Here is an 11,296-nt window from a genome sequence, read left to right on the forward strand (position 1 = left end):
TTGACAGGAAGGTATGCAGGCTGCCTTTTGGGATGGCCACACAGGGAACCTTCTGGGATGGCCATGCAATTTCAGTTTTCAGATGGGTGCATGATACAGACCTGTATTAGCACTTTTTCTCTTTTTAAACTTTTTTTTTTATGAAATTCATGTAATGCACTCCAATCCTATTCAGCTCCCTGTCTCTCCATATCCACCCTCCATCCTTGCAACCTCCCCACTAAAACAAAACAAAAACAAACAAACAAACACCCCAAACATTTGTCTGTGGAAGCTGCGGGGTTTCACACAGTATACACTTTTGCCCAAACAGGTTTACTTGCAAACGTTCATTGCAGTGAGTCACTGGTTTGGTTCGAGGCCTCTGGCTTCTGTTGCACCATCAGTACTGGATCCTCACTGGTGCCCGGTGTCATGGAGATCCTGTAGCTTTGGTTCTGCAGGACTGGCCCTTTCCTACACTCTAGAAATTCATAGATGGGTAGATGGGGGCCAACTTAAAACCCTGGATCTGGTCCTGGGTGACAGCTGAGTACGGCAGCCCACCGACTCTTCCATGCCCACACCATCAGGGTCAGCTGCTCTCTCATACCCATGCCACCAATGGCCCCTCTCCAGTGCTGTCCAGGCAAGGGGTGGGGCATTCTCTTTAATGCTTATAACCTTCAAGTGTGCATTCCTCTCCCCATCCTACCGGGGCCAGTTCTATTGTGCTGCCCAGGCAAGGTGAGGGTCCCTGCTCTCCCGAGTCCTGCAACCAGTGAGGGGCTTCACTAGCATTTTCATTCCTGTGAAATTTTCATTCCCTTAAAGGGCCCCATTAAGGGAAGAAAGACTTACCTTGTGGTCTCAGGCATTTCGTCGCTCAGCCCTTGCTCAGCTGATTCGGTGCCTATGATGAGGTAGGGTATCAGGGGTTGGAAGCATGTGTGTGGCAGGCAGGAAAGCACCATCACGTTTTGGTGGGCAGGAAAAAGAAGGGTGGAAATAAGTGACCCAGGGGCCAGATAGAAGCCTGAAAACTATATCTCTAGTGTCCTGATCCCTCCGGCCAGGCTCCACCTCCTACAGTTTCCAGATAATGTCACCAGTTAAAGACGAGATGTTCATTAATGAGCTGGTGTGGGGGCATGTTTTGTATTCCAACATGCACTAAAAACCACATCAATTTTCTCGAGTTTGTTCAGCTCGGATTAGAGTGATGGCTTCCAGAATACGTATATATTACTTCGAAACAGTGAAGCAGAGATGGAAAGCGTATGGGGTTTTAATGGAGCTAGAAAGGCAGACTCGTGATTGGCGCACGAATGTTACTCTGCCCTTCTGATTACTCTGTATGTGTTTGAAATTTTCCATAATGAAAGGTGTTTGAAAAGAACCTCGTGCCTCAGCCCCAGTTAAACACATGATAAGGAGGGTGTTGTTTCACAGTCCTGTTATCCCAGCACTTGAGAAGCTAATGCAAGAGGATCAGGAGTTCAGGACCAGCCTGGGCTACCTAATGAGTCTTTATGTCAAAAAAAAAAAAACAAACCAAAAACAAAAACAAAAAAACATTTATGGTAACTGTGGTTAGGTATAGTCAGTTTCTCTTTTGTTACTATGTTTTCTTTTATGCATCTAGATATCTACTTTTTAATTGATGGTGTCCACAGGCATAGCAAGATAGCTGCCACCAAATATTTAAGATTCTCCTGTAGTTTATGCTTCCGCTGACACGGGATACCAAGACACTTCTGAATTATAGCCTGTGTATTTGGAGAGAGCATTACCATCCCCAAAGACCCTTCTTCCCTCGTCACATTTCATCTGCACAGCTGTGAGGACCTGCTGATGACATCGTCGGGAATGAAGGCTGGCTTCCTAATAGCTTGCCTGTGGTAAATGAGACAATTACCAGAAATTGTGATGATTTTCCAACTCTGTTCTTACAAGGCAATGAGTGAGGGGTAGCAGATTTGTAACAGCATGATCAGAAAATACAGTGGTACAGAGCCACTGTTTTTCAGAACTGAACTGTGAACTGCAATTTCTCTTTGTATGTATGCTCTACTACCTGTACAAACTTCAAAATATGGAAAACACTCATTCAGAAACAACTCAGGAATAAGGACAATCTTGAATTATCATTGTGGTTATTTATTTGCGCTTTCTCCAGGTTTTTCATATAAACATGCATTGCTGTAAGCTTTATTTCCAGAACTGCCTTTGCTGTATCACAAAGGTTCTGGTAAGTTGTTTGATTCTTAGGCAGTTTTCAATTTCCTCCTTGCTGTCTTCATTAACCCATTCATCATTTAAGACTGTATCTTCTGGGCCAGTAAGATGGCTGAGCTGATGACCTGAGTTCTGTCCTTGGGTCCCACAAGTAGGAAGAGAAAAACTGACTTCCTCGAGTTATGCCTGACCTCCAGAGGCATGCCATAGAATCTATGTCCCTACAATGAAATGAAGAGGTGTAATAAAACATTTAAAAGGAGAATGTAGTTCACTTAGCATGTATTCGCAATCCTCGAGGTCGGGTAAAAGCAGCAGACTAGACGCCCATCAACAAATAAAAAATTGTACATATGTACAGTGCAATTATATCTAGTCTAAGAGTTAAGCTACAGTGTTTTCAGAAAAAATGGGTGGAACTGGGGATCCTCATGTTTAGTAAAACAAGCCAGAGTTAGAAAGACAAACACTGTGCATTTTCTCTCACATGTGAGAGTAAAGGTGGTACTGTTTGGGGAGAAGAAAGAGATCAGCAGAAGAGATGGGTAAAATACGGGAAAGGTATTTATGAACAAAGAATATACTACGAGTATATTAAAATGACATAACGGAACTCAATATTTTGTATACTAGCTTTGAAAATTAATAATGCATTATTGAGTTTATGTTTGTAACAGTTATTGTATCAGATTCTAGGAGTATAGTATCAAACAAGATTCTTTGAGCAGAGGCAAATCAATGATTTTACATTCACACACATATATGTCTGTATGTTTACTTCAAAAATAATGACGGTTGGCGAGGAAAGGACATAGGGCTTTTGATAGAGTAAGAGAGACAGAACTTTGGTGGATCTGGAGTTAGAGTAGTGGTTGTACAAGTTTGATTACACTGTTACGTTCATTCTGTGTATGTTTGAACTTTTCTATAATAAAATATTTGGAAAAGACCCTCGCATATTGACTTAAATTGTGAAAAGTTGAGCATGGCACTTACCTGTGCCCTTTCTACTTTGGTGCCATGGATTGATCTATATTTTGCCATGTATTAACCTACATGGATTAATCTAAGTATGAGAGAAAACATGAGACATTTGTATTTTGTGTGTGTGTGTGTGTGTGTGCTCAGTCAACATTAACAGAACGTACAAATGAGTGAATGAACGATTGGGACAGTTTAGAAGGGCAAATCTCAGTTCTGGACTGGCTCCAGTGGCTGCAGAATGTGAATCTGAGCTGTAGGCTTGTCTGCAGACAGGAAAGAGAGCAAGGTAGGCTGACTGGGAATCAACAGGAAAACAGCAGATGAAAGGCCACCCTGTTGCAGGGAGGCATTGGCACCATGAGATTGTTTGTTTTCTCTAATACAATGTGAAAAGTGCTAATGGGATTAGCCTTTTGTGATGAATGCTAATATGATATGAAAACAAATGCTAGTATACAATGTGAAATTGCTAACAAAGGAGAAAATTGCCAATAAAATTCAATGGACCTCAGTGATCAAATGCTTCCCACATCTCCCTGATCTGGGCCAGGGCTGTCTGGCAGTAGGGAAGAAAGAAAACTGAGCTTGTCGGTTCCTTGGTCATAGGTATTCTTGACTATACAAAATTACCTTTCGTGGCTGTGAGCAGAGGCACACGTGAGACATTTGTGAACATAAACACACACTCATGGGGAATGGAGAGAGACAGAGAGAGAGAGAGAGAGAGAGAGACTTCAGGTGTCAGTGGGTCTTAAGCAAGTCAGGAAAACACCCTTTCTCCTTTTGCAACAGGCCTTGGAGGCATCTAGTGTTCTTTCCATCTTTCGTGTGCTTGGCACGAGGCAGCAGTGCCGTGGATAGCTGCTCAGGCAGACGCTTAACTTTCCTGCCACCAATGTGAGAGGCAGGCATAGAAAAGGACCTGCCTGTGGGCACGGAAATGGCAGGACTGGAAATCAGAATCCATACTATGGATCTTCCCATTCTTTCTATCTCCTCTCACTGCATTTCCTCTTCCTCTTCCTCCTCCTCCTCCCCCTCCTCCTCCTCCTCCTCCTCTTCCTACTCCTCCTTCTCTTTCCCTTGTTCATATTCAGTTGAACCCCTTTTACCCCTGCCTCTTCTGCTTCCTTAAAAAATAAAACATATTTTTCCTTATTCTCCACTTTCTCCTTTGCAAATATTTTGATTCTTATTATTCTTACCTAAGGGTCATTTTTTTTTTTTCTCCATCAAAAGCTAATAATTGCCTTTAAAACGGACTTTGGTTTGGTAGTAGCCTGGTTTGAAACAGGAATTAGAGTGAAAAGTCAGTTCAGCTACTCACAAATTCATCATGGATGCCTAATTTTTTCTGAGCCTTGTTTTCTGCATCTACAAAATGGGAATAAATACTAATGTCAATTGTAATTGAAACTGTTAATCAGAGTGGGAAGGAATACTGAAAATAGCTTATTCAGATGATTATTTTTCTCCCTTGAAATATTCCTTAGTAGTATTTCATGGTGTTTTTATGGTACTCAGCCCTAGTGGGCCGGATGCTTTCTTGTCTAACTAATATGTTGTGACACCCACTTTACTCTTTCTAAGTAAGATTTCCAGATTATAAATTCACATATCCACATAACTGCATGAAATTTAATATGATGACCTGACAGCATTATAAGGGAGAATGAAACGGGAGTAATCTGTATAAAATCACATGCATTTCAACGGGCAAATGCTTGCTTGTGGGTGTAGAAGTCACGGCAGAGCAGGCAGAACCCCAGTGGACAGAGGGAATGCTCTAGACGCTGCACTCCCAGTGCCTGTGCCAAGTCACGGTGAATCATTCGGCGAGAGGCCCTGTCTAGAAGATGAGGAGCGAAGTAAGTGGGGAAGGCATCTGGCACTGACCTTTAGTGAAGAGCAGTGCATATGTGTACCGATGCGTGAGCATATACACGCATGCACGCAACACACAGAAATCAGAAAACAATAGTCAGAGAGCGGCAGAGCTGCTTTGGGAGGGTCGGTAACAAGCTACAGAGCTCTGGGCTGGCATGACTCCACCTCCTTCAGACTAAATGCAAGTGGAATACGGGTGCTGACTCTACATAAGCAAACTGAACGTGAGACATTTGTTTTTTATTTTTATATTTTTGTTGTTGTTGTTGCTTTTGTTTATTTTTTTTTGTTTCTTTAACCCAAACAGTTTGGACCCATCTTAACTGTCATACTTTGTCTGTCAGATTCATCCAACAATGCCTACCCAGATCCATGTTACCACTAAGAGGCTTTGTCTCAGACTAAATATTTAATTGCCTCCCGAGACCACAGTGGATATTGTCTTCTCCTCCCGGAGGCCAACTTCCTTGTATTTTTGCTAATAAACTAATTACCTGCCAGATGGCTGGGGAGAGCATCATCCCGGGAGAAATGATGGCACTGTCACCAAAGGCCGAGCTGCTCTGGAATGGTTTGGATCAAAGCCAGGCCGAGGTGAGGCGAGGAAGCTCCGCAGCACACAGACCCATCTAGGTAAGGCAGACGTTCTAGGACACAGGATCGTTGTTGTCTGCGGTGGGCCCTGGAAGCCTTTTCTGAGCTCCACACTGAGGCTGCCCCACAGCCGGGAGGACTTTAAACAGGACTCAGGAAAAAAAGTTTACTCAACTTGAGAGTCTGAATTTCTTAAAGCCAAGTTTTCTGCCCAATCTGGTGGGTAGGGCCCTTCATGAAGGAGCCCAGCGGCCTCACTGCAGGATGGTTTCCTGAGTTGTAGCCATTTCTGATGTTCCTCGAAGGTCTTCACTATTTCAGCTTTAGGTCCTCCTCTTCAGCCTGAAAAGAAGGTAAAGTTATGGAGAGACAATCATCACATACTTCCGATCACCCTGAACAGTCGTTAGAGTTAACCTCTCATTTCAAAGCAAAACTCCTGAACTGAAGAAAGGAGGGCTGGAAGTGACCTCCACCTCTCTGCTGCTCCCGGGGGCTGCGTTCGCCTTTGCACGATTCCCGCACAGCTTAATCGCTTGTGCACAATTCATGTGCTGTACCATCTCCGGTCTGCATGCAAAACAGAGAATAATGGCACCTGGACCTCTCGCTTGCTGTGTGGGTTGAAGTGAAATTCAGATTTCCGCTTCAGTGTCTGGTGCTTCACCACCTCTCTGTAAACTGTCACTACTATCCACTAAGGGAGGCAGGCACCTTTTTGGTGCAAACTCCTTTATTTAGGAGAAAGCCATTACCCTTTAAAAACGCCTCCAGCAACCTTCAATTTTGTTATTTCTTTTGCTTTCAGCCAAAATTCTTTGGAGAAATTTTAGCGGAATCAGCTGAGGTCACTGGGTCATTCTTTTAGGCAAACTACAGTAAACTTGGCCCATGGTAATACGGAATTGAGCGTGCCCAGAAACCTTAATGAAAGCCATCTTTCTCTTTTGAATGTGCGTTCTAAAACCTTAAATTGAGCCCAACAGAAATATATCAGCCATCTGTATTTTATGATGCTTAATCTAGGACCTCAACTGAGCATGCTCAGAAATGCACATCTTATATTGAGCATGCGTAGATAGATGCCTACTCAAAATGTTCTTTCCTGTTAAATCCTGGTATGGTCTTTCTTTAGGCAGAGCTCTTTCTTGCAAATTACCCAGTGCTCTCCTTATGTGATGCAACTAATCCATCTTTCTCTGATCCTTTGTTTATTGGTTGTGTTTGCTGGTTTAGCGATTATTAAGAGAAGAGCTTTTTGGGTTCAGCTAATGTCACTACTGGTTCCTCTCCAGGGTCTTCTGGGAATCTTAGCTTTACTTGATTAAGCACTGCATCTTGAAACCTGCTCTACAGAAGACTAGACTTGTTTTTCATTTTAACATGACACTTATCAGGTTTCCTTGTGGGGTGTTCAGATTTGATTGGCCTTCCCCTGCCTGCTCTTTCCCTCATCTCACTGTGCTCTATCCTGGTTTAATTTCCCAGTATTTCCACTTACTTTCATATCACAGGTGTTTCTTTACCCTGCCCAGCCCTCTCTCTTAGACAGCATTTCCTCCATGGATTCCTCTCTAGTCCCCTGGCATCTACACACACACACACACACACACACACACACACACACACACACAGACAAACATAAGTGCACAGGTAATACTAAGATCCACATAAGAGAGAGGCATTGTGGTATGTAGCTTTTGGAGCCTGGGATACCTCGCTATATTTTCTTTTCCTTTTCTTTTCCTCGTGCTCTGTACTGCTCACTTACGCTGAGTCCAACACGCTCACCTCAAAAACCTGCCTGAGTCCACCCATTTTGTTTTTCCTCTTGATGATTACCACACTTTATCCTCTTCCTTTCGTGACCTTGGCTATGGCAATAACATTTTAATAATCTATCCTGACTCATGGCCTTTTAAAATCTATTATGTGCACAACAGCCAGAGTCATTTAAAAACTGGACTCATGTCACCCCATGCTCAAATTTTCTAGCAGCTCTTGATGCCCTTAGAATTAGACTTATGCTCTATACCTTCATACTTATGGTCCCACCATGACCTGATCTCATCCATCTCTGTAGCCTCCTCTCAACCTCGCCCTTCTGATTGTCATAGTCTTGCCACCCTGCTCCCCCAATAACACAAACTCCTCACCCTTCTTCCTGCCCTGCTCCCTGTGTTCTCTTAGCCCCGAATGCCTTTTGTCTGAAGTTGTTGATGACTTTATGTCTTTGTCTTTCTGTCTTTGTATGTATGTGTGTATGTTTGTGTGGTGTATATATGTATGCATGCAGTATCTCTCTGTGTCTATGTGTAGGCATCCACCTGATACAGGTATGGAGGTTGGAGGACCCCTGCTGTATCTGTCCTCACCTGCCACCATGTTTGAGATCGGCCTCTGTTTTTCGCTGTGTCTGCCAGGCCAGCTAGTTTCTGAACTTCCAGGGCTTTTCTTTCTCTTCTTTCCATCCCTCTGTAAGAGTGCTGATACCTAGCTTTCCCCTGGGTTCTTGGAGTTTAAACTTCACACTTGCAGGGCAAATGCACTTTAACCACTTAGTCAACTCCCTGACTGATTTGCATAACTGGCCCTTTCAGAGTTATTTCCTCCTTGTCGAGGCTTGCCCTAACTACTTCATTTAACACGTTCTATCACTCTATTTGTATTTATAAAGCGGCCATATAATTTACTCTTTAATTCGAGTCATTTGCAAAGTGAAAGGGGGATTTTATAACATGGGAGCCAACCATTGAGCTTAAAGCAGGGGAGTTCTGGCATGGGTGCTCCTATTATCAGCCTCCCTACTTAGTATGTTTATTATCTTCATTGACCTTGTCATTAACTGATACTCATTTACACATTTATGATCTCTTGGCTTAGTGCAAACTTCAAGGGAATGGGGCTCTTGCCTTCTCTGGTTCAGCATGTCATCCTAAAATAACATTCAGCAGACAGTATGCACTCCATCAATACATGTGACATAAAACATCTTGAATGGAAGGCTCTGAGCATCTCCATGACTCTTGGAAGTGTGGATTAGTTATCCTGACTGTACACCTTTTGTTACTGCAAACAGAAAACCACAGTCCCTGCTCTTCTGAGCTGATCGGGATTCACGTTCTTTTCCAAATCAGGAGGTTTTGACCAAAGCTGGCTTGAAGGTGCGCAGGGCTTCCCATCGGTTACTTACTTACCTCTGTAGCTCTCGATCCTCCCCTTGTTTGAATTATGTGTGATGGGCACAAACTGGAACGTATTCCAGGAGGAAAAGATGCTAACCCCAGCTGCCTAAAGGAGGTCATGCCTTCCCAGCATTTGAGGCCCTACACTAAGTCCCCTCCTTGCTTACTGATTGGAAATGATGGTAAGAAAGACTGGAAGCAACACAACAGGATCATTGAATTAATTAGCGAGGACGGTGACTGTGTAAAATCTGCTTATTGTGTGGAGTAGGGATTGCATTGCATGCTAATGAATACTGAAGTCCCTTGGAATTGGGAAGTGAAACTGACTGAAGAGCCCTCTTCAGCCATTTGGTTCCTTCACAACAGCCCATCCCCCACCAGACAGGATTTCCCAGGGGCCCAAACAGAAAATCCCCTTATCACATGCGGCACAGACTGCAGGCAGGGCTCGCACTTGTACGATTTGAATTTCCATAAAGGAAGGGCCTGGTATTATGTAACTGCCTGTGGGTTCTGAGGGCTTCTAATGGGGCTTCCTTTTGTACTGTTTCTTAGCAACCAATTGAAGTTTCTAAGCTGAAACAAAGAGACCCAAAGCCCATCACTCCTTCCAAACATTCCTGAGTCTAGCCCTCCTCTGAGAGAGCTAGCCTGGAGACTTTGCTCCTTTTCTTCCTTGCTAAAGCTTGACAATCCTTATTCCATCATTGTTCCATCTGGAAAGGAAATGGAGTTGGGAGGTAGGGAGACAAGTTAAGACTAGCTCTCTGTAGAAGGTCAAAGGAAGTTGATAGAGTTTTCAAAAGGATTGACCTGAATATATTCATTCCATTCAGACGGGGTTCTGTGTGAGAGGTCAGAGTGTCCGCAGGGGTCCTTCCTCTTTCATTTACTGTGCATCCTTGGATAGATTGTCCTACGCTGTTTCTTCCTTTTGTGACTCAAGATTCAAGATTGTGCCTTCCTCATTAGCTTGCTTCTAGCATAAGGACAGGCCGTTTGTTTAATAAATAGATATGAGGGCTTGGGATTTTCCTTGTCCAGCACTGTCCCTGGTGCTGAAGGCAATCAAACCAATGAATAGGACAAAAACCCCTGCCCATAGATTTAATGACGCTGTGGTGGGAGACAGAGATGCTGGTGGAGTTCGGAGAGACAGGAAGGTCTCTTTGGGAATGTGACACTCGGAACAATGGCAAGCTCTGCTCACAACCTTGACGTGTGTATATTAAGTATGCCTTAGCTTTCTTTCATTCATTAATTTGCCGCTGATGTCACTACTCATTCATACATTCATGCTCACTTATTTAGTGACTCAATGGCTAACTCAGCCACTGGCACATCATCCAAGCAAACATCTCTCTACTCTTTATTTATATTTTTTGAGGACAAGAATGGCATGGTACTTAATCCAACATAACAAATGCCACTTCAAAGGCTAGAGAAAGAAAAAAACAAAACAAAACCAAACAAAAGAAAAAACCAACAAAGCTTACAGGACATTTTCTTGACATTATTCAAAGCTGTGTAATCTTTCTCTCTCTTTCTCTCTCTCTCTCTCTCTCTCTCTCTCTCTCTCTCTCTCTCTCTCTGTGTGTGTGTGTGTGTGTGTGTGGTGTCTTTGAGTGTGTATATTGGAGGGGGAAGGGACTGCCCTGTGATTGTGTGCTCCCAGTACTTCCAGCTTCTTCAGACTAGTTTCATGAAGCATCCTCACCCTGTAATAACCAAATGCTTTACTAGACATTGCCAAATGCCCCTTGGAGGACAAAATTGTCCCCAGCTAATAATCTCCAGTTTATCAGAATTCCCTCCTTAGCAAAATGAATGTACTTCATTTCTTGAGAAATGAAGCAGGATTGGATTTTCAACCAAGCAGCTTTTTCAGACATGTGTGCCTCCTAGAGAGATAGTTTTTTTTTTTTTTTTTGGTTGGAAATCAGAAGGGACTTGGGAGCTTCTCGAAATCAGAAATAAAATCTTGCCTCTGGGAACTCTTTCCATCACTTCTGAGAACTGTGTCTCATTCAACAAACATCCCCAAGGCTTCCTGGAGTCTCAGTGATGACAGAGGAACCCCACTCACATGGAATGCAGGCTCAGGCTTGGAATACTACTCTGATTCTGTTTGGTATCACAAAGTCTAACTCATAATTCTTTAAGGAGATAATAGCAGTGGATATTTCTCTGTGAAGGATTCTACTGGTATCCTGGACATGAGGAGGCCAGAGCAGCCATCTTGGTCTAAGGCACTGTTCAAGGAAAATATCTTTCAAGGTCTTCAGAACACCACAAAGATGATTCAGCTAGCTTGCTCCTTGTTGCCCTGCACATATCCATTTCTGCAGACACAGGATCCAAATGCAGGTGGTCTGAGACCCTGTAATGGTTTCAGTGGCTCTTGAATCTTAACATTTCTTTCCATT

The 11,296-nt window shown here is 43.3% G+C and overlaps 1 long non-coding RNA gene across 1 annotated transcript; it reads right to left on the bottom strand.

The window, feature by feature from the left end:
* Positions 1-2,137: 2,137 nt before the first annotated feature.
* On the bottom strand, positions 2,138-8,152 carry LOC132647027 (uncharacterized). Its single transcript, XR_009585315.1, has 3 exons — positions 8,058-8,152; positions 5,583-6,024; positions 2,138-2,438 (listed from the first exon to the last, which is right to left on the bottom strand). It is a non-coding gene; the product is annotated as an uncharacterized LOC132647027 (long non-coding RNA).
* Positions 8,153-11,296: the final 3,144 nt, after the last annotated feature.

This window comes from Meriones unguiculatus, chromosome 14 (assembly GCF_030254825.1).
Source record: "Meriones unguiculatus strain TT.TT164.6M chromosome 14, Bangor_MerUng_6.1, whole genome shotgun sequence".
In the NCBI taxonomy this organism is placed as follows: Eukaryota; Metazoa; Chordata; class Mammalia; order Rodentia; family Muridae; genus Meriones; species Meriones unguiculatus.